Below are 27,832 nucleotides of genomic sequence, written 5' to 3'. Positions count from 1 at the left end.
AGTATTATTCATAGCTTTGTGTAATCTTAAAATTGTATGTTCTTAGAATTTTAAAGTAAGTTTCATGCTGCTTATGTATCCTTTTAGTTACTAGTATTTACACGATGACATATTACTGTATATTAAAATGAATGGTTGATCTGAGAATTAGAACGTGTGCTTTGTTACAAAGATTTTGATGGCAAAATGTAGGAAAGATATAGAATGGTATTTGAGCTTTTCCCCACTCAGTGTTTTAGCCAATAAATGAATCACATTTGTTTAGGGAAGGAGAGGCATTATATAATTTTCATTGTTTAGAACAGACATGTCAAACACAAGGCCCGGGGGCCAGATGCGGCCCGTGAAGTGGTTTCATGTGGCCCGCAAAGCCATCCTGGAAACAGTGAGGGAACACCCCCCACTGCCTTGGCCCTGGCCCAGGCTGGCCGGGAGCCAATGTACAATTTTGTGGTGGCCATCTATGCTGAAACACATTCATTCTCCCTCTGACTTTGCTCTCGTACCCATCATGAGCAACCTGGCTAAGGAGAGCAAGCATAGCAGCAGCAGCCTTGAGGAGGAGGTAAGTGCAGCTAGCCACCCCCTTGGGGAATTGGAGCTGGGCTTGGTGCCACAGGTGCTTCAGGGCCAAGCTGGGGCATTTGACCTCTGCTGCCCAGGACTCTGGGCAGCCCACACCACCATCCAGACCCCCCCACATGGCCTGAGAGGAACAGTAAGGCTCCTCCAGTGGACCATGCTTTGGCACTTGCCCTGGTCCCACCCTCTTTTGCCAGAGACCCTTAGAACTGTCCCACTCCTGCCCAGGCCTCCACAGGCACCCTTCACGTGGATGATGTAGAGCTGGCCATGCCCACCCAGTAAGCTGCACCTACCCTGGCCACAGCCACTTGGTCCCCCAAGGGCAACTGCAATGCTGATGTGGCCCTCAATGAAACTGAGTTTGATACCCCTGGTTTAGAAGATGCAGTCTTAGTTCTTTTAAAAAGTCCCCCCCCACCCCAATTACCTTACATGATACATAAATCGTAACTGTTTATAAGAGGAAAATGAAGAACTTCTCATGATCTTGGAAGCTAAGCAGGATTAATTCTTAGATAAGGTGTCCACTAAGAATTCCAAACTGTTAGCTAGACAAGGGCTAAAAATTTCAGAAGGAAATGGCAAACCTCTTGCATTCTGCTGCCAAATGAGCTGTGAAAGTGAAGTCAGCAGTGCTGAATTTGACTTAAGACAGCATCTAGAATGAAAGATAGAAGGAGCCAAATAAACCATCACCTAAGAGCTCTTCATCACGAAATATTTAGCAATTGATTTTGTTAATATTTAACAAAATATTTAACGAAATATTTAACAATGGATTACCCTTAAGTTGTAACAGAAGGTGGAAGAACATTGGTAACTTACCAGCCTCAGGGGAGGGGAAAAAAAAAAAAAAAACTTTCTCAAAAGATGCTTTAAATTCCTGAAATTAACACTGCCCTGGAGATAGCCAGTTGTGAGTGGAAATATGTGATCCTGAACTATAAGGAAAAGTCTGGCTCTTGATGGTGAACCATCCGCTTGGCTGTAACAGGCTATAGATGGGACTGCTTTTGAAGCCAACTTGGAAACTACAAATGTACAGAATGCAATGGCCAGATTTCTCTGGAGAAAAACTTGCTAGTAGACTTTTAGGCCCATTTCAAAGTGTACATAGGTGATACAAGCCTATGCAACACAGCTTTGGGCTGCCTCAGGAGATACATTTCCAAGTATGAATCTGTTTAACCTTTCAGCTTGTATACAGAGAGGACCTACTAAAAATATCACCCCTATGATAGGTAGGAATATGAGCCTGGTGCTGTGAAATATGTTCCTGCTTCTACTAGTTTTAGGATAACATTTTTGTAACGTAAATTGTTTTTTTTTTCCCTGTTAAAAGAAAATAAAGTTGTTGCTATTGATGGATGAATGGGATTGGTGTTGTAGGGGACAGCTTTTATGTTTGTATTGATATATAGTGTTGAGAAACAATGAATTGAGGAAACATATAATTTTTGCTAATAAAAATACTGAACAGACTTGAATGAAAATGATCCCAGACACCCAAAAACCTCAGAATCTGCCACTGTAGACAACTGCCTTTGTTTGCATGCCAGAGTTTTAAAGAGTATTGGTCATTTCCATCAAATTGTTTCAGCATTTTTTATTTCCAGGTAACAGATGGATCCGTTGGGTTTTTTTTTTTTTTTTTTTTTTTTTTGCATGTATAAAATACATGGAACTGAAAGAAATTACTTTCAGTTCAACTAATAAGGTTTCCCAGTTTTAGGGATCAAATAACCATAAAATAAATTGCATACTTTGAATGGAATAAATTATCTCGTAAGAATATTCAGTTAGAGTATAAATACAACAAGCTTTTTTCTTTAAAAAAAAAACTATGCTAATGTAATCCAGTGTTGTTCATGGAACAGTAATGAGAGTGACTGTATTTGCTAACAGTTCTGAATACACAATGCAAACTGCTTGTCTTAGGAAATGGTGAAATTCAGTAATAGTAATCACTGTTGAAAGATGTTTATGCAATTGTTTCTTAACTGGTAACTGGCTGCTGTGCTTTATAAATATAATACTTGGGGTTTTACAAAGCTTATTTTTAACTTAGTTGTATGTCTTTGGAAACTGACGGGCCATGGAAGTAGAGTTATGCCTCATTTTAATTTTGAACAAGACTCTTTTCATCAAATTAGAAAACTAGATTTGAATTTGCTGGAGTATAACTGATGGGTAAAAGAGAGGTGAAGGCTAATTTAAATAGAGAGTACACATACACATCAGGAGCTCAGTGCCATTTCACTAGAATTCTTTATGATGCTCAAGAGGAAAAATAAATATCACATACTTAGAAAAGTAAATTCAGGGCTAATTTTAATCAGAGTTACAACTTGGGGGGAGAAATACACTGAAAATCTTTGCCTTCTTTACTGACCAAATTTAAAACTGCCATTTCAGGTTTGCTTATATGTTTCCTTTATCAGCTTTATTCTTACCCTAGGACTTTTTATGATCTAAAGTGCAACCATATCTGGGGACACAACACTCTGCTCAGATAAAAGAACAAATCAGTTAATTGTGATGTGGACCTTCAAGAACTTTTTACATTATAATTAATTATACACTTTTGTGGAAAAAAAAAGATAGAAAATAAAATGCAACCATTCATTTCACAAAAACATGTGTATAAGGAAAACTAACACTATCTCCCTTAACAATTAACATGATATAATCAAAATCTCTCATAGGATAATGAGTGTTAGAAGTTAATTATAAGAATCAACAGCCACTTGAACAAGATTATGCATAAGCGAGTTGCAAGTTCAGAAACATTTTGAATTCCAAGCTTTGAACTTGCTTTGAACTTATAACAAGTTGACATGATCTTACTATAAGGCAAGAGTGTCAAACTCGCAATGTCACATGACATGTTGCGACATATTGCAACTTTTTTTCCATTGCCGGCAATGGGGTGGGCACGGTTTTGGCATGACGCATCCGGCCCGTAGGCTGTCAGTTTGACACCCCTGCCATAAGGTAAGCGGAGGGCAAAGGTGGGGATATATGTGGTGATTGTCAAATATCTTACGGAGTTCACAAGCCTCTGGTTTTGAGACCATATTGATTAAGTTGGGCTCTAGGAATCAATAAAGGGGTGCAGAAAACATCTTAAAGGGGTATTCATTTGCACAGCATCTGTCCAATAAAGTTGCAGGATTAATTTCCAGTTGGCCTTGTTACAGATCCAGAGAAGATGCCTGGAAAAGAGTCTTGCCTAGTTATCTGGGAATAGTTTGACTCTACAGTACCTTAAGAACTGGACAGATTCCTCAAGACTGTGAACTTGGTTACCTGCTCTTTAAATTCATGCTTCTCCTGGCTTTCAATCTAGCCCAAGTGTGTTGTGGGAGTGAGTAATTTTTCTTTGAGTGAGAGGGTTTTTTTTTCCCCTTAATTTCTTTGCTTCAATGAAAAGATAGAAAGAACTGTTAAGAATTGATTGAAGAAACAAAATATGGCCTTCTTTTCTGATATCTTTAAGAAATTTGCCCATCATTGTTAGCAGTTTGTAGTGAATATGTTTGTTAGTATGTGGAGTAATAAATACAAGAAAGAGAGTTTTTTTTCCCAAAAATGATTTTTCTGTTCATTTATTAAAACATTCCTATTTAAAATAAAATTTAAATATGTGAAAGAGTGACTTTTCATTCAACTCACATACATTATAAGTACTGATATGTACTTCTGGGTCATTCACTGGAAGGCTAGATTGCTACTATATGTGTAAAAACTTGACCTTCATTGTTGACAATATTTCAAGGTTATGCATTTAGTATGACTTTGAAAATATTTGGAAAAAATACTTTAGACCATATGAAGGCAAAGCATCACTCTAATGCTCTTTACAGCATCCGATTTTTTTTTCAGATAGGAAAAAGTAAATTGTATTTCTCAATATTAAGACACATACAGTTAAAATACATACAAAAAAGAGAGATGCCACAAAACAATAGATAATTATATCTGAGTGTAGAGCTTTGTTCTATGAGGGCTAATTATCAGTATAATTTTGTTCATCATGTCATGGTCCATCAGTCAATATATATTATAGATTATATACAGTAATACTACATATAAACTGACAAAATGATAATCATTCATGATGGTGTAATTTAAAAAACAACAATTGATAATGGAATATACAACTGATCTAAATCTAAAACCTGTAATATATTATTTGTTCTGATCATTAGTTGTCCAATATCACCCTTAGAACTATATTGGGCCTTAAACATCATTATCAATGCATTCTGAACCACAATAGGAGTTATTTATACAACTCCTAGCAAGGTTAATGGAAGATTTCATTGTTTCACTTCTTTTGACCAGGTTTATTGTTTTGCTGTAATTTTAACTCTATGGCCCTAGGGCAGACATGTCAAACTCGCAACATCATGTGACGTCACACAACGTATCGGGCCAGTTTTGCCGTTGCCGGCAATGGGGTGGGCGCAGCTTCCACGTGACGCATCCGGCCTGCGGGCCAGCAGTCTGACACCCCTGCCCTAGGGTATCCACAGGAGGGAAAGATCAACAGTGTCAAAATGGTGGCATTATCAACCAATCAAAGCACCACCCTTTCTTATGTGCTTCATTTGCTTGATCTCACCTATAGTGTCAACAACCATTGATAGCCCATTTCACCTTGGAAACAGCTAATTCTGTCCCCATATTATTACTGACCATATGTCATTCAGCTTCAAGAACTTCTTTTTCCAGAATAACTGTTTCAAGTGTTATGAAATTAAAACATATAAATTCAGAGCACTATTCTGATCCTTTATTCTGAAAAGTGGGAGATTTTGTGGCATTGTTTAAAATAAGCTGGTTGTGTTGAATCAACTGCAGTTTGACTGTTGTATTATTTGTTGACATTTGTCACCTCCCTATTCCCACCCAGTCTGCCTTCATAGCAAATAAGTCTGACTCTCAGGACACCCTCAAAATGGTTTGTCAGCAAGATGACTTAGGACATCCTTTCAGGATAATTATTGGGACTTGATGTTTTGGATGCCATAGTAGGAGAACAGAGCTAAAGAGTTGTTGATCACATCTGCTTCTAAATGCTTATTGCTGGATACTAAAAATGGGAAACAATGCTGCAAATGTTTATGAGGGAAGTAGTCTGTAGCCTTGATCTTTCATTCTTCCCACTCTGCTATATGATGTAGACATTTCTGAATATGGACATTAGAATAACAACAGATAATAAAAATAGTATTGTGATTTAAGTGATTGCAACCTTATTACAGATTTAAAAAGTTTATCATATATTGGAGGTAGCATATACCATGCATATAATGCTTCCAAAATTAAAAAACCTTTGCAATTTCAAACTGAAGGATTATTAAAAAAATCTTACTAGAGATGTTCAGAATTGTTCTGTATAGGAACTCAAACTTGATTTGTATTATCTGAACACAGCTTGTTTAATATATCTTTGTCTTCCTTGAGAATAATTATTGTATAAGCTTTTCTATAGGTGCAATTTGTTGGCACTACCAAGGACAAAACCACACTCCCACCAACACTGGCAAGCAAGCTATTGTATATGAGTAAAGAGCAAATCCCCCACTAACACTGATGTTGACCTCTAGTCAGGTAATGAACTGACTGCAAGCAAACAACCAAGTTCTGACAGTACCAAGGATTATATGGTTCAATCTTGAGCTACATATACTCTCTTCTGTTGGAATCAGTGTCAGTACTATGTGATTACTTATATTTTCTTTCAGTGAATCTATTGATATCCTGAACCAGTAGCTAGAGATGATAATGGACTGGGATGGAACTGATAAATTACACTTAATTCACTTACTCTCAATGACTCTGGGTAGCTTACAAAAATAAAACCAATAATCCCCAGCCTTTCAGACAAAAATTAAACAATCGGATAAGCCATTTGATGGGCTCCATTCCATTCTGGGTTCCCCATTGGTAAAACCAGGTCTTCAAAGTGGGTACCAATCTAAACTCCACAGGAGTTTCAAAGGGAGAGAACTACTGTGGATAAAGTCAAAGTACTTTCTTAGAAGAGGGGACTCCCTGCCTTCACACTCTGGGGGGTCAGGTAGAATTGACCAGGCAAAGACAGTCCTTCAAATAACCTGGTCCCAAGCCATGTAGGGCTTTAAAGGCAACAACCAACACCTTGAATTGTATTAGAAGCAAATTGGCAGCTAATTCAGTTCCCATAGGAGAGATGGCACCTGTGCACATCTGGATCTGCACAAAACCATACAGACTGCTGCATTTTGAACCAATTGGAGCTTCTAGATACTTTTCAAGGGCAGTCCCATCTAGAGTACATTGCAATAGTTGGGACAGTAGATAATTAGGACATGAGTGAATGTAAGCAAGGATTGTTGGTCCAGGAAAGAGCATATCTGACACACAACCAACAATTGTGTAACAATTATCACTGTTCCTTGAACAGGAGACATGAGTCCAGGAGAATTCCCAGATTACACACTGGGTCTGTCGAGGCAGTGCCACCCCACCCAAGACCAGAGATGGCAATTCTCTGTGCACCAAAGAATCCCAAATCCAGAGTCATTCCATCTTTCCAAAGTTCAGTTTCAAAACTTTGCTCCCTCTTAACAGACTCCAAGGACTGCAAGAGGGAAGTCATGGCAGAGCTTAACTCACCATTGGCCATGACATATAGATGAATATCCTTAACATAGTGTCCATAGTGCCAGATGATTCATCCAGCGCCTTCATGTAGAGCAGGGGTCTTCAAATTTGGCCCTTTTATGACTTGTGGACTTCAACTTGTGGCTGAGGAACTCTGGGAGTTGAAGTCCACAATCATAAAAGGGCCAAGTTTGAAGATCATTGATGTAGAGACGGAGACAGTACCAAGCCCTGCGAGACAAGCTCTTGCTTACTATCAACACTGACTGAGAGCAGCCACAGAGGAAGGAAATGAACCAAGACAACACAGAACCCCCTGCCTCCCAACCTCTGAAACCATTTCAGAAGGGCACCAGGGTATTAATGGCTGCCAAGCGGTCAAGCAGAGGATGGATGGATATACTACCACCCATCCTGCTCCCACTAAAGATTATCAAAAAGCATGACCAATGCCATTTCCATCCCATATACAGGATTGGAAAGGGTCTTAATAATCTATTTCATCCAGGAACCTCTGTGGCTGCCATGCAACCACCTTCTCAACAACTTTTCCCAGAAAGGGAACATTGGATACAGGTTGAAAATTATCCAGTAGGGTGGGATCTAGTGATGGTTTCTTTAGAAGATGGTGGACCACAACCTCCTTAAAATGCTGGGGTACGCCCCCCTCTCGCAGGGAAGCATTAATCACCACCAGAATATACCCACATATCACTTCCTAGGAAGGTTTCAGAAACCATAAGGGGGATGGTACCTGAGCTCATATTCCCTGGAAGTATGTTAAGCCTTTATTAAGAACAGATGATAAATATATGTTAAAATTTTCTTTATAATAATCCCTCTTACTGGAAACGATTCTTATGGTGGAATAGAATTACACTTACCGTATATTCTGGCGTATAAGGCGACCCGGCATATAAGATGACCCCTGTCTTCGGCGCTGAGTCGCATGCCTAGAAAGTCATCTTATACGCTGGAAACTACTGTTATTTCCGGCGTATAAAACAACTTGACGTATAAGATGACCCCCGACTTTGGCACCAATTTTAAAGCTTGCGAAAGTCGTCTTATACGCCGGAAAGTATGGTAACTTCTTAGGAAGTCTTATAATGTTCAGGGCAATGATGCAAAATAGATATGGTGATGTCACATATAAGCAAATATAAGGTTTTCTGTATTTTTTCCCCTGCAATTAAACATAACTGCCAACCTGACTATCAATCTGCCTACCTACTTACATAATATATTAACCCTATTTTAGAACTTACACTATATCTGAGGGTTCCTATTAGAAATTGACAGAAAATTATGTCAATAATGTTTGACAGCTGTGATAGGATGTGCTTTGCGGTTTTTCAAAATAGTGTTTGAGGATTAAATATAGTTCCTAAACCTTGGGGTGCCTGCCCATTTCTATGCTAAAGAAATAATTGTTATGTCAGATTGACTTTGGGTGTGCTTTTTAAATAGTTGGAAAGATATCGGGAATTCCCCTTACTTTATTCCAATGTCTCTCTGTGTTGTAAAATGGTTATCACTAAAACTGAAAATGAAAACTATGTAATGAAATATGATAGTGGTGGGAGAGAAACATTTAAACTGTAAAAACAAATCAGAAGGCTTTTAATTTAAACCATGTGTAATTATTTTAGAAAAATAGCATAAATGTAATATTTTGAGACATAGAAATTTCTGTGTCTCATAAATAAAGCTAAATAAAGTATTGAACATTTCTCAGTCAGCTCTAAAAAAAAATAGTTTGGTTCCAATAAATATTTTAAAATAAATAATATGTAGAGATCCATTAGTGTAAGCTATGTTAAATTTCTTTTACCTGAATATATGTATTGTTGGTAAATAGTTAGACTAATTATAAAGCAAGGCAAAAACATTATTTTGGCTTTCAAAATGTTAGGTATAAAGCAAATACTTGTTTAAATGCAGACCATTTTTGCTTACACTACAAAATGTATAAATATATAGTATGTATAGAATAGTTAACATGGAAAGAGAAGAATACCCCACTTATGCTGGAACTTGAAAGTCATACATTAAAATCAAGAAGATTCCAATTTATCAAAATGATTTTTTCCCACACAGTTAAGATAATTAATTTAAAATGTGGAATTGGTTGCCAGTATTTTTGGTAAAGAGGGCTGAATAGAATCATTGAGAATCAAATTATCAATGGCTACTAATAGTTAAGCTTGTTTACTACTCCTGATTCATAGGTAGCATGCTTTTAAATAGAGATGAAATACAAATTGACAGTATACATACAGTACATACATAAATACCAGTTAGTAAGAAGTGACAATGGAGGAGGTTATAGCCTTTCAAGGTTGTCATGATTTCTCAATACATCATGTTTATCACTATAGAACAAAGAATGAAGCACCAATTTTCATATATTCTACTAGATAATATTATCCTGTGGAAAAAAATGAAATTGCATTGGTCTGAACCTTATCATATCCAGGTAATGTCTTTGGCATGTCCATAAATTATTTTCATATGCTTGATATTTTTATTCTTCCTTAGTTTTGTTTCCTACTCATTATGTTTGTCTGTGACTAAATTATTTCACTCTTTCTTTATCTGCAACATTTTAGGCTACCCAGTCTCAAAAGACTCTGGGTGGTGACTTTATCAAAAAAAACAAAAACAAAAAAAATGCATTGATAAGGAATAATGAACTTCTTAAATTTCCCAATATAAAATCACCCAGGTTTCTGTTTAAATGTACAGGTGTATTATTTATAAACTGAACCATGTTTTCTTGGCATATTAAAGAGAGGTGGAGTTTTATTGCTTTAAGGCCTGCAGTGAATTTGTACTCTACTTTTAGAGCAAAAACAATACTTTAAAAAGCTAATGAAATATAGTATTATGAGAATGTAGGAAATCAGATAAAGAAGAGTTACCATAAAACTTCTTCTGATTTGATTTAGGAAAGCTGAATTGATGTTCAGCATCTGCTCATTTTTTCTCTACCCTTCCCCCATTTGTAAATATCTAAAATCTCCAATACTTTCTTACATGAAGAATAATTAGGCAGTAAAGATGGTTTAACATGATTATTCTGAAACTCTGTTACAACAAATACTAATGGTTGATTTCCCTATTCAGTTAAATTTATAATGTTATTAATTTGTCCCTGGCAATTGCTGTTCCCAAGAGTATCTGCCTATCCCACACAGAGAGGTACATTGTGGGTCTCTTCATTGAAACTATGTCATCTTATTCACCCAGAATCATCTTCTCAGTAGCAGTTGCTGCCTTTTTGAACACTCTTTCCTGTGACTTGGTTGGTCCCAGTCATTCAATTCTTTACAAAGCTGATTAAGACTTGATTCTTTCCCTGGGTCAGGAAAAATAAAGTTTTCAATTTGAGGAATTATAGAATAATAATTATATAGAATTCTATAGAAATCAGGATTTCAAGGCAGTTCAAATGAATATAGGTTTATTGTATGCTAATGATCTCTACAAGAATCTGAACTACTAACAGTCAAAGCAAATTGATAGTAGATAAGAGTCAAAGGAATTCAAGGTAGGCTGGACTTAGAGTTTTTATGGGCACAAAGGAACTCAAGACTGATGATGTGTTTGGCCCCTCCCTCAGGTTTAGCCTGGTCATCTCCTACACTCTGGTTGCTGTTTTATAGTCTTACTCGCTTTTAGTGGTACAGATTGGTTTCTCTATGTGTTAGTTGATTATTTTTCTTTTGTGCATCACATATTGTCTAAGTTGGGCAGCCATATAAATTCCATAAATCAATAAATAAGGTACTGTACTATCTGCCTTCTTATGCTTTACACATATCTATGCAACACTTAAACACATCTACATCAAATCATTCTAATTTTTACAAGCAACAACAAAATCCTCATGCAGTGGAGATGTAAAGAAAGTATAACTGAGTAATATATTTGAAGCTTTTAATTGAAGTAACTACTTGAGAAACAGCATTTAGATTTGAACCAGAAATATGAACTGAGAAAGGAAACAACTAAAAATGAAAAGTAACCACAGTTTTCTTCCATTTTCAAGTAATATTTTCTTTTTTCAACAAATATACAATTCAGTTGATATTTACAAATAGAGAAGCTGAAGCAATAAAAAATAAACCAGAAAAATGATATAGTGTGGAATGCAGCATAGAGTCATTTAACAAAGGTTACTTATAGACTCTGCTGTTTAATTTAATTCAATCTAGTAATATCTAATTATATTGCTGACATAAAAGTCAGTATAATTATTTCATTTCCAATGTATATAATGGCATTTTAATATAGTTTGAAAGCCACAAAATGGAGTGGTTAAATTCTACCAACCACAGAATATATATCTTGAAAACTGAATTTGACATCCATTTCTGTCTGATAGAATTATCCATGATATAACCAAACGGGCTAGATCCAAGCCCTGTCTGGCCTCTTCATGAAGTAGTGGGAGGAGGGAAGTGGCTGGAAAGGATGATTGCTTCCTCCCTAGAGGGTTGTGGTAAACATTTCCCATACAAAATCTACCAGCTTCTAGCAAATTTAAGCAATTACATCAAACCTCTTCTTTAGAGAAAGTTGTTGACTAAATGTCAAGAAGCCAAGATAAAGTGATTTATTTGGATCCTTCATTCAGGACTGAGGCCTAGGTATAAAGTGAAAGCCTCATGGCTACTGCTAGATCCTTTGGTGGTGTTGGCTAGAGGTCTTGTCCCGAGCTTCATCTGTGCTGTCCTTCTTGGAACATGTAACCCTGCTGGTTATCCATGTCCTTATCACCTCTAGAATCAACTATTGATATTGCTTGGTTTGAAGACTACCTAGTAGCTGCAGTTAGTACAAAATGCAACAGTCCACTTGAGGTGTGTGAGAACTGCTGTGTCATATAACATCAGTTTTATGAGCAGTACGTTGTTAGCTAATTCAAACTGCTGGTTATGACCTAAAAAGCCCTTCTTGGATCAATTACTACTATTGGCACAATTGCTTCCTTCATGTAGAACTGGCTTGTCTATTGTGTTTGTCTCAAGGTCGCAAAAATGATCACATGGCCCTCGAATACTGCAACAATCATAAGTGTCTGAATTTTGATCATGTGATTAGGAAGACGCTGCAACAGTTGTATGTATGAAAAATGGCCATAAGTCATTTTTTTAAATGCCATTGTAACTTTGAATGGACACTAAACAAGTGGTTGCAAGTTGAGGACTACCAGTACGGACATTAAAATGCTTCTTAGCAGTACCTCTGCTGCCAAGCAATAGTAACAATAACTTTTTTGTGGTTAAGGATCAAAATCACTGAGATTATTTATTTGCACCTAAAGAACTGAAACAGAACACGTATGCTCCCCAGTTAAAATAGAATACAATAGAGCTGGAAGGGACCTTGGACATCTTCTAGTCCAGCCCCCTGCTCAAGCAGGAGAACCTATACCACCTCAGACAAGGGACTGTCTAGCTTCTTCTTAAAAACCTCCAGTGATGGAGCACCCATGATTTCTGGAAACAAGCTGTTTCACTGGTTAATTGTCCTCACTGTCAGGAAATCTCTCCTTAATTCTAGGTTGCTTCTCTCTTTGATTAGTTTCCAACCATTGTTTCTTGTCCTGCCCTCTGGTGTTTTGGTGAATAATGTGTCCTCCCTCTTCTTCGTGGCAGCCCTTCAAATACTGGAACACTGCTATCATGTATCCCCTATTTCTTATTTTCTTTAGACTAGCCAAACCCAAGTCCTGCAGCCAGTCTTCTTATGTTTTAGTCTCCAGGCCTTTGATCATCTCAGTTGCTCTTCTCTGAATTTTTTCCAAACTCTTAACATCTTTTTTATGATATGGTGACCAAAATTGGCTGCAGTATTCTAGGTGTGGTCTTTCTAGGGTTTTATAAAGCGGTACTAATACCTTGCGTGATCTTGATTCTATGCCTTTGTTTATACAATCCAGGATTGTATTGGCTTTTTTGGCTACTGATGCACATTGCTGGCTCATGGTTAAGTGATCATCCACTAGGACTGCAAGGTCTCTCTCACAATTACTGTTCTTATGCCAGGTCTTGCCCAATCTGTACTTGTATCTTTGATTTTTCCTGCCTAAATGTAAAACTTTGCTTTTCTCCATGCTGAAACTCATTTTGTTGGATAGGGTCCATTGTTCAAGTTTAACAAGATCTTTTTGGATCTTGAGTTTGTCTTCAGGGGTGCTGGATACACCTGCAAGTTTGGTGTCATCTGCAAATTTGATGATTTCCCCTTCAATTCTCTCATCTAAGTCATTGATGAAGATATTGAAGAGTACTGGGCCTAAGATGGAACCTTGTAATATCCCACTGCTTACTTCTCTCCATGTGGGTATAGTGCCATTGAGGACTACTCTTTGAGTACAGTTTGCCAGTCAGCTACAGATCCATCTGGTGGTGATATTGTCTATTCCAGCTTTTTGTAGCTTACCAAAGAGTAGGTTGTGGTCTACTTTATCAAATGCCTTACTGAACCCTAAGTATACTACATCCACAGTATTTTGCTGGTCACTTTGTCAAAAAATGAAATAAGAATTTTAACTCTGGGATGTAATCTGTCAGGCCCCGGTGATTTATATGCGTCAAGGTCGGATAGGTGTTCTCTTACCATTTTCTTGCTTATTTTAATTTTTGTTTCTAATTTGTCTTGGTATAGTTGTCTTTTTGTGTGAAGACTGATGCAAAGTATGTGTTAAGCAGCCCTGCTTTCTCCCTGTTGCCTGTTATCTCCTTGCCATCTTCTCTCTTTAGTGGACCTACAGTTTCCTTGACTTTTTTCTTGTTGTTAATATGTTGGAAGAAACTTCTTTTATTATCCATGATTTCTGTTGCAAGTCTTTATTCGTTCTGAGCCTTTGCTTTCCTGACTTCATCTTTGCATGTTCTGGCTGTCTGCTGATAATCAGCCTTAGTTATGTGCCTCTCTTTCCATTTTTTGTATTTTGTCTTATAGTTTGTTAGAGAGATCATTGTGCAGCCATGCTGGCTTCTTCTTGAATTTCTTGTTTTTCTTTTTCAGTGGTATTGTATTGGTCTGAGCTTTTATGATCACATTTTTCAGAGTTTCCCATGCTTCTTGGGTTGTTTTCCCCTTTAGGATTTTCTTCTATGGGATCTTTCCTAGGTTCTCTCTGAGTTTGTTAAAGTCAGCTCTTTTGAAGTGCAAGACACTGGATGGATTGCTAGTGTTTGTATTATATTAAATTCCAGTATGACACAGTCACTTTCGCCCAAGGTTCCGGGAACTTCAACTCCCTCTATCACTTCTTCTCTATTAGTTAGAATTAAGTCCAGTATGGCTTTATGTCTAGTTCCCTCCTCTACCTTTTGGTTGACAAATTGTTGGCTAGGTTTGTTAGGAATCTGTTTGATCTCCCACTCATTGCAGAGTTTGTCTCCCAGTTGATATCTGGATAGTTGAAGTTTCCCATTACTACTGTGGTATGCTTGCTATATACAATTGTTAACTGGTTGGCAAAGAGTTCATCTATTTCTTCTGATTGGTTGGGTGGTCTGTAATATATACCTATGATAAGGTCACTTTTTTTCCTCTTTTATATTAACCCATATACATTCTGGAGAGATTTTATCTTGGATCATGTGCATTTCTATAGATATGTAGTGTTCTCTTACATATAGTGCAACTCCCCCTCCTCTTTTTGTAGACCTGTTTCTTTTGAACAATTTGTATCCATCCATCAGTCCATTCCATTCATGGGTTTCATCCCACCAGGTTTCTGTAATGCCAACTATGTCATACCCTCCCTACTATTGCTTCTAGTTCATCCTGTTTTCTCCCCAAGCTTTGAGCATTTATATATAAGCATTTAAGACTTTTACGCCTGTTTGTGGGTATGTTTCCTGCATCTCCTGATTGTTGTTTGGGTTTGTTTTTTTCTCATCTCTCCCTACCTAATAGTTTGATTTGTTTTCTTGGGATTTATAATTGGTTTTGGGTTCTAGAGATTCTAAAGATTGGTCACCCTCCTCCCTCAATTTTAGTTTAAAGCCCTCCTGATGAGTTGGGCCAGTCTTTTTCCAAGTACATTTTTCTCTGGTTTTTTTGAGGTGCAGCCTATCCCTTGCCAAGAGTCCTTGTAGCAATTTTGTTTTTCCACTTTAATCATTCTTGTTAACATTTGTTAATGTAGACATTTTACCTGTGGTTTTAAAATAGTACTATGATCTTCTGCTTAGTCCTGCAATGGTTTATTGTATTTTCTCAAATTACAGTAAAATATGTAATTTCTTGCAGTAAACACCAAGATCAATTCTGGGGGTAAAATAACTAATCCCAGTTGAGCCTTTCTGCTTAATTATGCCCCCAAGTAGTTAATCTTTTAATGCCAAAAAAACATAATTTAATTACATATCTTTTTGTTTAAAGAAAGGCTTGAGTGTCAATGATATGCCATTTCTCTGTTGTTTTAGAATATACTTGGTTTATGTAAAGTTAATATATATTTAAAAAAACCCACACATTTGTAGAAAGATTAGGCATAGTCAAATAATTACTGTTTTGATATCCTCCATTAAATATGTATTTGCTACTGTTAATAATTCTAAAACAAATGATATATATTCTGGAAGAAACTGCAGAAAATAGTACCAATATGAGAGAATAGTTCTACGTTAATTGCTATATAATTTTCTCTTCAAGTCTATAATGCTATTTTCTATGTATTCCTGCTTTTATATTTTAAAAGTAAATAAACCATTCGTTCACTGATTCTATGCCATCTTTCCTATTAAATGGAAATGTACATATTGGTTCTCAACCTGTTAGCAGTGTGATCTTTCCCATAGTTAGAATTAAATCCCATTAAGTTACTTAAAATATTGTATGAGCATAATTACCCTCTTCTAAAGCCCACTGAGTCTACCAAAAATAGTAATTTCTCCAAGTGTTTCTGATTTTTTTAAAAATATATATTTCTGCCTCTTATTTTTCATAATCCAAAGCAATTAGATGTAAAATATTACTTGCTTGAAATTTATAGTTTTAACAGTATGAGATACTGTACAGTGCCATTTAGAGGGGAAAGTGTTAGGTTGACAATGGAGAGACACTGGATAACCCAGGCCAAGTTATTTTCCCACAGATAGGGTGGTGGTATCTCTATATATAGTGATAGTCCTTGATTTACAACCATTCATTTAGTGACCATTTGAAATAAAAATGGCACTGAAAAAATTAGCTTACAATACCCTTACAACCAATACAGCATATCCCTGGTCACATGATCAAAATTCAGGTGCTAAGCACAATTGACATCTACTTATGACGGTTACAGCGTTCTGAGTTGACGTGATCACCATTTGCAACCTTTCCAGCCAGCTTCCGATAAACAGATCAATGGGGAAAGGTGGATTTGCTTGATGACTATCTGATTCACTTAATGACTGCAGTGATTCACTTAATAACCGTGGCAAAAATAGTAATAAAATTAGACATGACTCACTTAACAACTGCTCTTCTCAACAATAGATGTTCTGATCCCAATTATGGTCATAAGTCAAGGACTACCTCAAGTAGTCCTCGACTTATAGCAGTTCATTTAGTGACTGTTCAAATTACAACAGTACTGAAAAAAGTGACCTATCACTGTTTTTTAAACTTGTAATCATTACGGCATCCCCATGATCGTGTGAACAGAATTCAGATGCTTGGCAACTGGCATGTATTAATGATAGTTGCAGTGTTTCTGGGTCATGTGATCATATTTTTTAATCTTCTGACAAGCGAAGTCAATGAGGAAGCCAGATTCAATTAATAACCGTGTTACTTACTAAACTGCAGTGATTCACTTAACTGTGGCAAGAAAGGTTATAAAACTAATTTAACAAATGTCTTGCTTAACAACATAAATGTTGGAATTAGTTGAACTCTGGGTGGAAAAGAGAGAAATAAACAAATGCCAAAAAAGTTTCTTTTAGCAGATTATTTAAATGAATAACATACATATTCCTAATCATTTCAAGAAAGCCAGTAATAAAAAAAAATGATAGGAAATGTGATTGTGATGGCCATATATTACCCATTACTAATAAATCTTATCTGGATTGAATAGAAAAATCTTTCCAAAGATTTTACATTCTTCCCTTATATTCTTGCCTTTTCAATATATTGCTTTTACCTTGGAAAAGCCAGCAGGGATGTTAACTTCAGTTTAGTTTAATATTTCCTTGTTATTAGAAATAGGAATTTTTTTCAAGTATTTGATAACTATATTTAAATATAGGAAAATATATTTTTATTTACAGTGTTGAATTTAACTTATTGTTAAAGAGTCAACTTGTAAGGTCCTACCTCAGCTACTCCACCCAAGAAAGCAGAACTCTTGAAACAGGCATTGTTTCAGAAGGAACTTTTATTGAGAGATAGTGACAGCAAGAGACCAAAGCAAGATCTAAAGGTTTCCTGTACAAATTGCTACATTAAAACTTTCGTTTCACAAAACCCCACCTCAGAGTCTAACAATCCAGACCACGTCCAGCCAATTCACAGGTGCGAAGTTGATATGGGAACCGGAGCTGATAAGGGATGGTTCCCAGTGGCTTCACCTGATCTCGCAATGGACTGGAGATAAGGCAGATGGCCCCTGGCACATTCCATTCCCCTCCTCACACCCAAAGAGATACATCAGAGTTGAGGAAGAACAGCCCAAGCCCCCTCCCAGCTGTTACAAACCTCCCCCCTCATACTAGAATGACAGAGCCCCAAAAAGAAAGATTGAAGGGGTCTCTGAAACAACTTTTCAGAAAGTTTTTTAAAGAATTTTTTTGTCCTCCTTTATTATTTTTATAAATAACTTAAGGTGGCAAACATAGCTAATATTCCTTCCTCCTTTTTTCCCTAAGAACAATAGCCCTTTGTGGTGAAATGAACTAAGAGTGAGGAACTAGCCCAAAATCACCCAGTTTTCATACCTAAGGTGGAACCAGAACTGACAGTCTCCTAGTTTCTAGCCTGGTGCCTTAACCATTACATGTATAGTTCTATATTTATATGTAGGTCTTTGGTTGTTCAGGTTTTCTCCCGCGTAAAATTGGAAGTGTCTTGGCGACGTTTCGACGAAGTCCCATTTGTCATCTTCAGGCTGGTGTTTTCAGCTTCGTGCTTCGAGCAGCAATGTGTGGTCTTAGCTGTTTCTTCCTTTTAACTGCCAGTGGGGGTATGAACTGATTGGGTGGGAGCTTGGCTGTGTTCTGATTGGGTGGAAGTGTGTTCTGATTGGTTAGGGGCGTGGCTGTGCTCTGATTGGCTGGGGGGTTGGCTGTGCTCTGATTGGCTGGGGGAGTGTTTTGTTTGGTTGTGCTCAGGTTAGTCTGAGTTGCAGGGGGGTTTAAGATTTTGGGCTGCCTTGCTATTTTTTGGCTTCACGTTCGTGGTCATGCCTCCTCTTCATGGAGGGTGTCAGTTTGCTTCATGTATGGATTGGAGGGGTTTAAAGTGGCTAATGATGTAGCTGTGGTCTGGCTTCTGGTTTGTGGTCGTGCCTCATCATCGGTGTGGCTTTAGGTTTGCTTTTTGAGTGGATGTGTGGTGGTGACATCCTGTGTGGTTTTTGTGAGTGTGGGTCTGGTATCATTTTTTGTGTTAGGGAGTCGTTTGTCAATAAGGGCGGGTTTCCAAATGGCTGGTAGGCGGGAGGTATCATCTCGCTTGTTCATGCTGTGTGGGCGTTTTTCTATCTCGATGGCTTCTCTGATTATTCTGTTATTAAAATGTTCACTTTTGGCAATGGTTCTGGTATTTTTAAAGTCAATTTCATGTCCTGTGGCTTTAAGGTGTTGGACCAGGGAGGATGTTGGTTCCTCTTTTTTGACTGAGTTCTTATGTTATATATATATATATATATATATATATATATATATATATATATATATATATGCCTTTCTAATATAGGTAGCAATAAATTATTGCTTTAGTCAACAATATTCTATAATATAGAATATTACAATATTATATAGATAATATCTAACATTTGATTATAAATTATAATTAATATATAGAATATTATATATATTAGATGTTCCAGAATTTTAATGACTGTAACAATAAATAAATATCCTATTATATGTTCTCCCAATCTTCTTTTCCTTTTCTTAAAATTTTTTCACAAATAAAATCTATCAAAATAGGTATTTTGAATTTTCACGGTTGTATTCCCTTGGGTTTGCTGTCATTCTTCTTCATCCTTTCCATGATTAGACATAACAAGTCAGCATAAGTGACAATTTATTCCTTTGATATCTTGGATTTTTCTGAAAACTTTTTTGTCTTCCACTCCAGGTCCTCTTTCATCTCTTTTTAAAGTAATTGACCACAAAACAACAAATCTCTGCCTGAAGGCTAGCACTCTCCCTTTTTCTGGCTGAGTTCAGTTGACGGGCTGACATGGAGATAATCAGTTCTTCAAGAAGAAAGGCACAGAAAGATTCTGATTCAAATTCCCAATCAGAGCAGTGTGCTATGGTTCTGTTATGTGGCAACTGAAGAAAAGGATGCAGAAAGGGAGTGAAAGTAGCCATGTTGATTTTGTTCCATTACTGTTCAGGCCCAATTAATTTGTGAATGAAGGTATGGAAGGGAATGGAGGAGAGGATAGAAATAATTTACTATGGGAAGGAGGGAGTTATGGTTTGTTTTGTTTTAGTTTAGAGTAAGCTCAGAGAACCTAATCCAAATCAGAACTTAGCATATGGCTTTAGCTTACCTGCTTCCTTCGCTGCAGCCCTGTACCAATCCTTGGGTTTGCCATTTATGATTACAAGAATTAATCCATTTTTTTTTTCAGCCTAAAACCACCATAAGACTAGAGTGAAATACAAACTTTTGGATTTAGTGGAACATAGTAGAAATGCTTCTGCTGCTCTGTAAATAATATCAGTTGTATACTTATTTTAATTTGGTTTCCCAAAGTGGTTGCAATTGTATGGCTTTTATTTGGGGGGGGGAGCCCATTGCATTGGCTGTTTACTACTTCCTTGATTTGGAAACAGAACAAAGTTGCCTTTTGTCACTCATTCTTCCCTGTGATTTATGTGATATTACTTTATAGTCTCATAAAGAAAATAAGCCTGTTTTATTTGATGTTACATTCTAAGCTCTCTCCACCAAGCAGAATAATTTAGAACAAATAATAGGTATAGATTTTGGCTATTTTGATGAGATTTTCTTCCTTGAAAACTAGAATTTTGATTAGAGAAACATTTGAGTTGCATAGGATTATATTCAAATATATAACTCATGAAAATGGAAAATAATAACATGTTAAAATGTTTTCAAATAGGGATGCATTATATTTGAAAAGATTGCACTAAGTTCAGAATTAAGTTGTATTCTATTTAGAAAACAAAATACAAATTTCTAAAAATGGAGAATACGTAAGCATAATTAATTATTTCCAAATGATCGTCAGAACATAAATCCTATTTTTCCTGCATGTGATTACATCAGTTACATTGTTTACTTTATTTAGCTTGAGATTTTAAAGTAAACAATTTAATATTAGTGTGTGAAATGTTTAACAGCATAATATGAAACATATTATATAATTTACTATTAAGGCAGGTATTAAGCTTCTAAAAACATAACTATTTCTACAAGAGTATCTAATGAATGGTTTCTGAGACTGTGCAGGGATCTGAATGTGAATGGTAAAATATAAGTTTGAGTGTACATGGATTTGCATGTAATAGCTGTCATGAATAACAAGCTTTCTGCGGTTGATATACAAGCTTAGAAAAAAAAATCCTTGGTTTAATATGTTCCTGAAATGGCTACAAATGCCATCCGTATTGCCTTTCAAATCTAGTTAATTTCAAAACTCCAATTCATACACACACACTAAGCTTAATAATAATATAATCCTGTATTGGAAATAGTAACAACAATTATTTTACTGAATGTCTTCACATTTTCATTAACATACTCTTTCTAGCTTAAGGTAGGTGTAGTAATAGACTAAGACCTTCATATGACTCCTTGCAACTTACCTTCATTGTCTAATGATATGCAGCCCATGACTGGTAATACTGTACATAAATATTGTAAATAAATCATATTTGTTGCTTTGATAGGACATCAGGATCCAAGATATCCATTAATGTATTTTTCATCTCACAGGTCATCAATCATATCAGAGAAACGTGGTAGCAAATTGCTGATTTTCAGCATATTTAATCTTTTAAAAAATAATCCAAGGCTTAAAATAGATGCATTGAGTCTTTGATAGACATAAAATAGCTATTTTGAGTAGAAGTAATCATCCAAAAAGCAGAATAAAATGGCTTTGTCTCTTCTATCGCATCATCACATCCCTGCTTATACCCTCTGGGGCATTCAGAAGCCATAAAAAGATTGTTTATCTTTGCATTTGGAATTGGACATCAGCCTACATAACGAACAAAAACTGTCTGAAACGAGAAAATTCCATTCCTTTGGATTCTTACATTTCCTGATATTGTTATGCCTTCTTTCAGGATTTCAGGAATAAACATGCTTTAAAATTCTCCTCTGAACACACATTCACTCCATTATCTAAAAAAGATAGAAAACAGACTGCATGAATATAAAAAGCAAATTAATAGAAATAGATCTAAAATGACCTATTGTTTATTATGAATATTTATGGAACTGTAATGGAAATAGAAGTGAAAAGAAGTTTTGAAATGTGTGACACTGAATGTGTGACAATGTGGTGTCAAGAGTGGATGTGGAAAAAAATGGATCTGGGAGAAAAGGAAGCAAGAGAAAGAAATGAGAATGAAAATGGAATTACTGGAAAACAAATTTCAAATCCTATGTGAAAAAATATCAGATGATATATTAGTTTCCCAAAACAGTGAACAGAAAGCAGATATTTAAAATTTAGAAAGAGGATGGTGCTAGATGAAAGTAAAAAAAAAATGTTGCTGAATGCCACAGAAGTATAGGGATGCTAATGGAAATATGGAAAATAATTCTGGCAGGAATAATGAAATGAAAAGTTATGGATGAAATACTTCTTCCATCATTCCCTGTCTTAAATGTCATCCCACTTTTTATCAGTATAATATTTAATTCCATTTGTGCCATTTGTGTTCTTCAATTTAAAGTCTCTTTAACCCAGTGTTTCTCAACCTTGACAATTTTAAGGCATGTGGACTTCAACTCCCAGAATTCCACAGCCAGCAATACCCAATCTGTTCCTTGGTCTGTTTTTAACTGTATTTGTTGCCAGTAATCATTGTTTTCTATACACATAATGTATAGAACAAAATATTTGTTTTTAATCCATTCTTATTTATGTAGTAATTCTATTTCTATATTTTACCATCCAGAGTTTTTTGCTTCTTTACCTTTCCTTCCTTCCTTCCTTCCTTCCTTCCTTCCTTCCTTCCTTCCTTCCTTCCTTCCTTCCTTCCTTCCTCCCTCCCTCCCTCCCTCCCTCCCTCCCTCGTTCTCTCTGTCATAACGCATACAACCAAATAAAGCAAGAATTTTTAAAATCATTATCATTAACAAATATTTGAAAATATTTATAAACTATAAACAAGTCTATTAGATGGAAGGATGTTAATAGTAATGGAGCCGCCCCACTAATCCATCTCTCCCCTAATGTCCCTGGGTCTGCCATAACCACATCTTGAGGGATCCATACTTCAGAAGGGAGGAGATTCCACAGCCCAAGGGCCACGGCAGAAAAGACCCACCACCTAGGAACCACCAATTATAGCTCCCTAGATAATGGAATCTGTAACATTCCTATTCTGTGAGAACTGGTGGAATGGGAAGGTGAAATCAGAGAAAGGTGGTCTCTCAAATAACCCAGTCCCATGTCATTAGGGCTCTAAAGGTTAATACTAGCATGTTGATTTGGACCTGGAATCAAATTGATAACATTGCAGCTTGCACAGCAGAATGCGATTCTTCTATTGGAAGAAGAATTCTTTATTGGGCTGCCTTTGAAGAGTGTCTGGAAATTTTAGCTGTGACAAATGCAGCCACATGAGCCGTTTTGTATGTTTGTTACAGAGCACATATTATATATGATATAACATGTGCTCTATGACAAACACACAAAACGGGTCATACTATTGCAGTTGGCACAACTAAAATTTCCAGACACTCTTCAAGGGCAGCCCAGTGAAGAATCAAACTCCAATAGTTCAACTGGGAATTTGTTGGGCCATGAGTGACCATGAGCAGGGACTCTAGATCCAGGAACATGCACAACGGTGCACAATATGAAGTTGTGCAAAGGCTTTCCTAGCCGTGGTTACTGCCTGAAGGTGTTATGAGTCTAGGAGGAGCCCCAGATTGTGCATATTGTTTGTGGGGCAGTGTAGCCCAATCCAGCACCAGAAATGGGATAGTCCTAGAACCAGAAGAACCAAAACCCAAAGCCATTAGTCTTTCTAATCAACTGTCAGAGACAATTGGAATAAGATTCCCAGATGTGATTTGGCTAGTGCAGTCATAAATAAAATTGGGTACATTAAATATTATACACTTGTGTGTGTTTGTGTGCGTATGTGTTTGTATCTGTGCGTTATTTTTTTTTTTTTTTTGGTTAATACCTTACATCTAGTATGTGCTTAATAAAAAATGTTCATTATATTTCAAAATTTGTAACTATATGACACTTAAAATATATTTATTATTTCAGGTTGTCCAGAAAGTGGATTTTGCTTTTACGGCTTTCATTTTGGTGAGTTTTTCATATTTTTTTAAATTATAATGAGTTTAAATACCACACTGAATCAATTTGTTCCTGTTTCCCCGTTTGAAAGAAACTGATTTCATTTAACTTTTGTTCTTAAAAATTCTCAGGCTTAAATGATTAAGATAGAAATAGGACTTATATTTTGTATTCCATTAAGATACCATTAATGTATAAACAGTGACAAAGAATAATTGGTTTGTAAATTATTGTTTAAAAGATTTTGCTAGTGATTTAGCAAATCTCTGAACCCTTAGCATACAAATACTTAAAGAGTTTGAATTTATTTAAGGACTTTCAAAAATCAAGGACTAGCAAAAGCTTTAGGTGACTTTTTCTGGAATTTGAACTGCTTCATTAAAAAAAAAAATCAAGTGCTTTTTGCCCAAAGTGTTACATGTTAAATGAAACCAGCATATATAAATGTGTCATCTTCACTTCTTGCAATTTACTGGCATATTCTGTAACATGAGATGTGGATATGGAAGGGAAGGAAAAAATTGTTGGCACTGAAGTTGTTAAATTAACAATACCTATTCCACCTGCCATGTGTGTCAGAACCTACTGTCGGTATATTTTTTTGCAAAATATCAAGTACTAGTTAAGTAAAGGAAAACATTTCTTGTCTCAAGGTATATGACACTATCTTTGACTTTGCTTGATAAGTTTGAAATGTCTTTTAAAATTTTATTTGGAGCAGTACCACTTATTTTGAACCATTTGTTGCACTGTATAATTTATTTTGTAGAAAGAAAAATAATATTCCTAACATTTATTTTTGAAAAAAGAAATCAGGATGCAATATTAATAATAATGTTTTCAGTTTTGTCTCTCCTTTTTTGTGCTTATAACAATTTTGGAAACCTGTTGTCAAAAAAAAAAATTCTCTTGCTTTATTAAGAAATATATTGCATTCTAAGAGAACTTATCTGATGTACAAATTGTACACTATTAAAATAAAAATTGAAACATGGTTTATTTGTTTATTTGTTTGCTTGTTTGTTGTTTGTTTATAAATTTTATTGGCTGCCCATCCTACCACAGGTAACTCTTACAATTATAGGTTTTCAGATGGAAAACAATATATACTCTTCAGAATGTATTATAGTTTGAATTTATAATATAAAGTTGAACCAAATTTTATCAGTGTGACATTTTAAAAAGTGAAATGGTAATAAAAATGTGAATTTAATTTCATTGTTTCAAAATTACATTTAAAAGTTTTTTTAAAAAAAAATCAAATGTCTTTGGTAAGACAATCTTCCAAAAGCTAGTGCTTTGAGCTATTGGTAGTCTTCTTCTATATTATTTCTACATTTAGGCAAGAAAAACCAAATGCACAAGTACAGCATAGGTGGCACCATGCTCAATAGTAGTAACTGTGAGAGGGACCTCGGAGTCCTAGTAGACAATCAGTTAAATATGAGCCAGCAGTGTGCGGCAGCTGCCAAAAAGGCCAACACAGTACTAGGCTGCATTAACAGAGGGATAGAATCAAGATCACGCGAAGTATTAATACCACTCTTCAATGCCTTGGTAAGGCCACACTTGGAATACTGCATCCAGTTTTGGTCACCACGATGTAAAAAAGATGTTGAGACTCTAGAAAGAGTACAGAAAAGAGCAACAAAGATGATTAGGGGACTGGAGGCTAAAACATATAAGGAACGGTTGCTAGAATTGGGTATGTCTAGTTTAACGAAGAGAAGGACAAGGGGGGACATGATAGCAGTATTCCAATATCTCAGGGGCTGCCATAAAGAAGAGGGAATTAAGCTATTTTCCAAAGCACCTGAAGGCAGGACAAGAAGCAACGGGTGGAAACTAATCAAGGAGAGAAGCAACCTAGAACTAAGGAGAAACTTCCTGACAGTGAGAACAATTAATCAGTGGAACAGCTTGCCTCCAGAAGCAGTAAATGCTCCAACACTGGAAGTTTTTAAGAAGAGACTGGACAGCCATTTGTCCGAAATGGTGTAGGGTTTCCTGCCCGAGCAGGGGGTTGGACTAGATGACCTCCAAGGTCCCTTCCAACTTTACTATTATTATTATTATTATTATTTCAAGAATTTATCTTTTTTAAAAAAAACACCTTATCGTGTATACATAAATATTCATATGACACAGTATTTTAATTTCTAGCTGCAGTAGATTAAGTAGTTTGAATGTATGACTTTGTAACTCAGTAAAGTTTAACTTTCCTCTTGTTAGGAAATAATTCAGATTTCCTTATAAGTGGTAACCTGAAATCAGAGTATTAAATAAAGATTATAACCTTTGGGAACTTGCAATACTATACAGTATATGAGATAAATTGAAAGGGGAAAAGAAACCTTGACAGTAGGCCTAATAGAGGAGAGTAGATAAAGTAGGTGTAAATTGAGTTGTAATAAATTAGTAATATGGCTGGAAAAAAACTGATCAGAAATTGAATAGCAAGGCTGGCAGGACTGTATCATACTTTGGATTCAAAGACAAAGAAGTGCTTCAGAATATGCAGGAGTATGAGTGTAACACTTGTCTGTAGGTCCTTAAAGCAAAAATGTATTTTTCTGGTCTTTGAATGTATTAAAGTACAATACTAGGAAATGTTGTAATTTAAAAAGTTGGAGGAAGCTTCTACATGTGCATCCAGACATGTTCAAAGCACTTTTTTTGCCTTCAACTCCAAAGCGCTGCATATTTCCAATCAACAATATTGATAATGGGAAAAAGGTTTTTAAAAATATACTGAGGCATAATGTGTTGTGCACTCTGTAAAAATGTATATACAACAAGATTTAAATTCTTTTGCTAATCTTTCAAAAAGTAGATGGATGTTTGCATTTGATGCAATTCTATTAGCATAAAATTGTAAACATAGAGAATACTCTTATGAAAAGATATGGAATCTCTTATCTATTAATACTTTTAATTCATAAGGCCCAGTATGCAAATGCAGCAAAATTAAACACGGGTACGTAGAAGGAAGTAATCATCTTATTGCACTTCTTGTTCTGAGTTTAAGATCTCTGCTTTCATGGACCATCCTAATGGATCATTTAAAGAAGGGGAACACTTACAAGCCGGATTTTCTGAAGGAAAGGAGAAGTCATATGGTTTTCATTTATATCTCAGCAAAGCAGTTAAACATTCCTGCTGCCATTTGAAATGGGAATAGGTCAGTCAATGGGATCAGAGGTTTAGTCTTCCGAGCTTTCGGACTATTCTTTGTGTGGCATTTATGTGGTGCCTGATTGGTGTGGCTTCTTATGGTTTGACTGGGGTGTTTGATGGCCAGTTATTAAGTCATTGGCTGTTGTTTCCCTGTATTGCCAAGTCCTTGGCTCCTAAGTACCCAGTGAATCAGCACTCCTGTTGACTGACAAGGAGCCCATGTCTCAGGCTTCAATCATTTATTAATGTATTTATTCATTTGTTCATTCATTCAGTATATACCGGCATATAAGATGACCCCTGACTTTGGAGAAGATTTGTATGGTTTAGAAAGTCGTCTTATACGCCAGAAAATACGGTAGTCCACTTTTCCATTTGTAGAATGTGTAAGGAGCTTAATGTTTTTATTTACAGAATTTTTTATGGTTTCCCTATGATTCCTCTGTAGTTTTCCGGACAGCTAGCTAATTAGTGTTATGTGAACTGAATATTATATAACATGCAGTGTTGAGGAGGAAGTCTGCTGTGTATGCAGACTGCAAGCACACATGCATTTATGCATTTATATGGCTGCCAACTCAAACAATGGGATGTTGGCTGGCGTACAAAAGGAAAAAAAAAACTCTAAGTAATTAATATGAAATAATGAAAATTTGTATTTTGCCCCCCTAGTATGACTATATATAATCCAATGCTTAGGTTATG

At 36.1% G+C, this 27,832-nt stretch overlaps 1 long non-coding RNA gene across 1 annotated transcript in view; it reads left to right on the top strand.

The window, feature by feature from the left end:
* The first annotated feature begins 23,756 nt into the window (after positions 1-23,756).
* Positions 23,757-27,832, top strand: part of LOC120314325 — a 154,868-nt gene continuing 150,792 nt past the window's right edge. The window contains exon 1 of the long non-coding RNA XR_005558408.1: positions 23,757-23,959. This is a non-coding gene — a long non-coding RNA (uncharacterized LOC120314325). The remainder of the gene's footprint in view (positions 23,960-27,832) is intronic.

This window comes from Crotalus tigris, unplaced genomic scaffold (genome assembly GCF_016545835.1).
Source record: "Crotalus tigris isolate CLP2741 ecotype Arizona unplaced genomic scaffold, ASM1654583v1 scf7180000018890.296412, whole genome shotgun sequence".
Taxonomy (NCBI): domain Eukaryota; kingdom Metazoa; phylum Chordata; class Lepidosauria; order Squamata; family Viperidae; genus Crotalus; species Crotalus tigris.
This window is presented reverse-complemented; position numbering and strand designations above follow the sequence as displayed.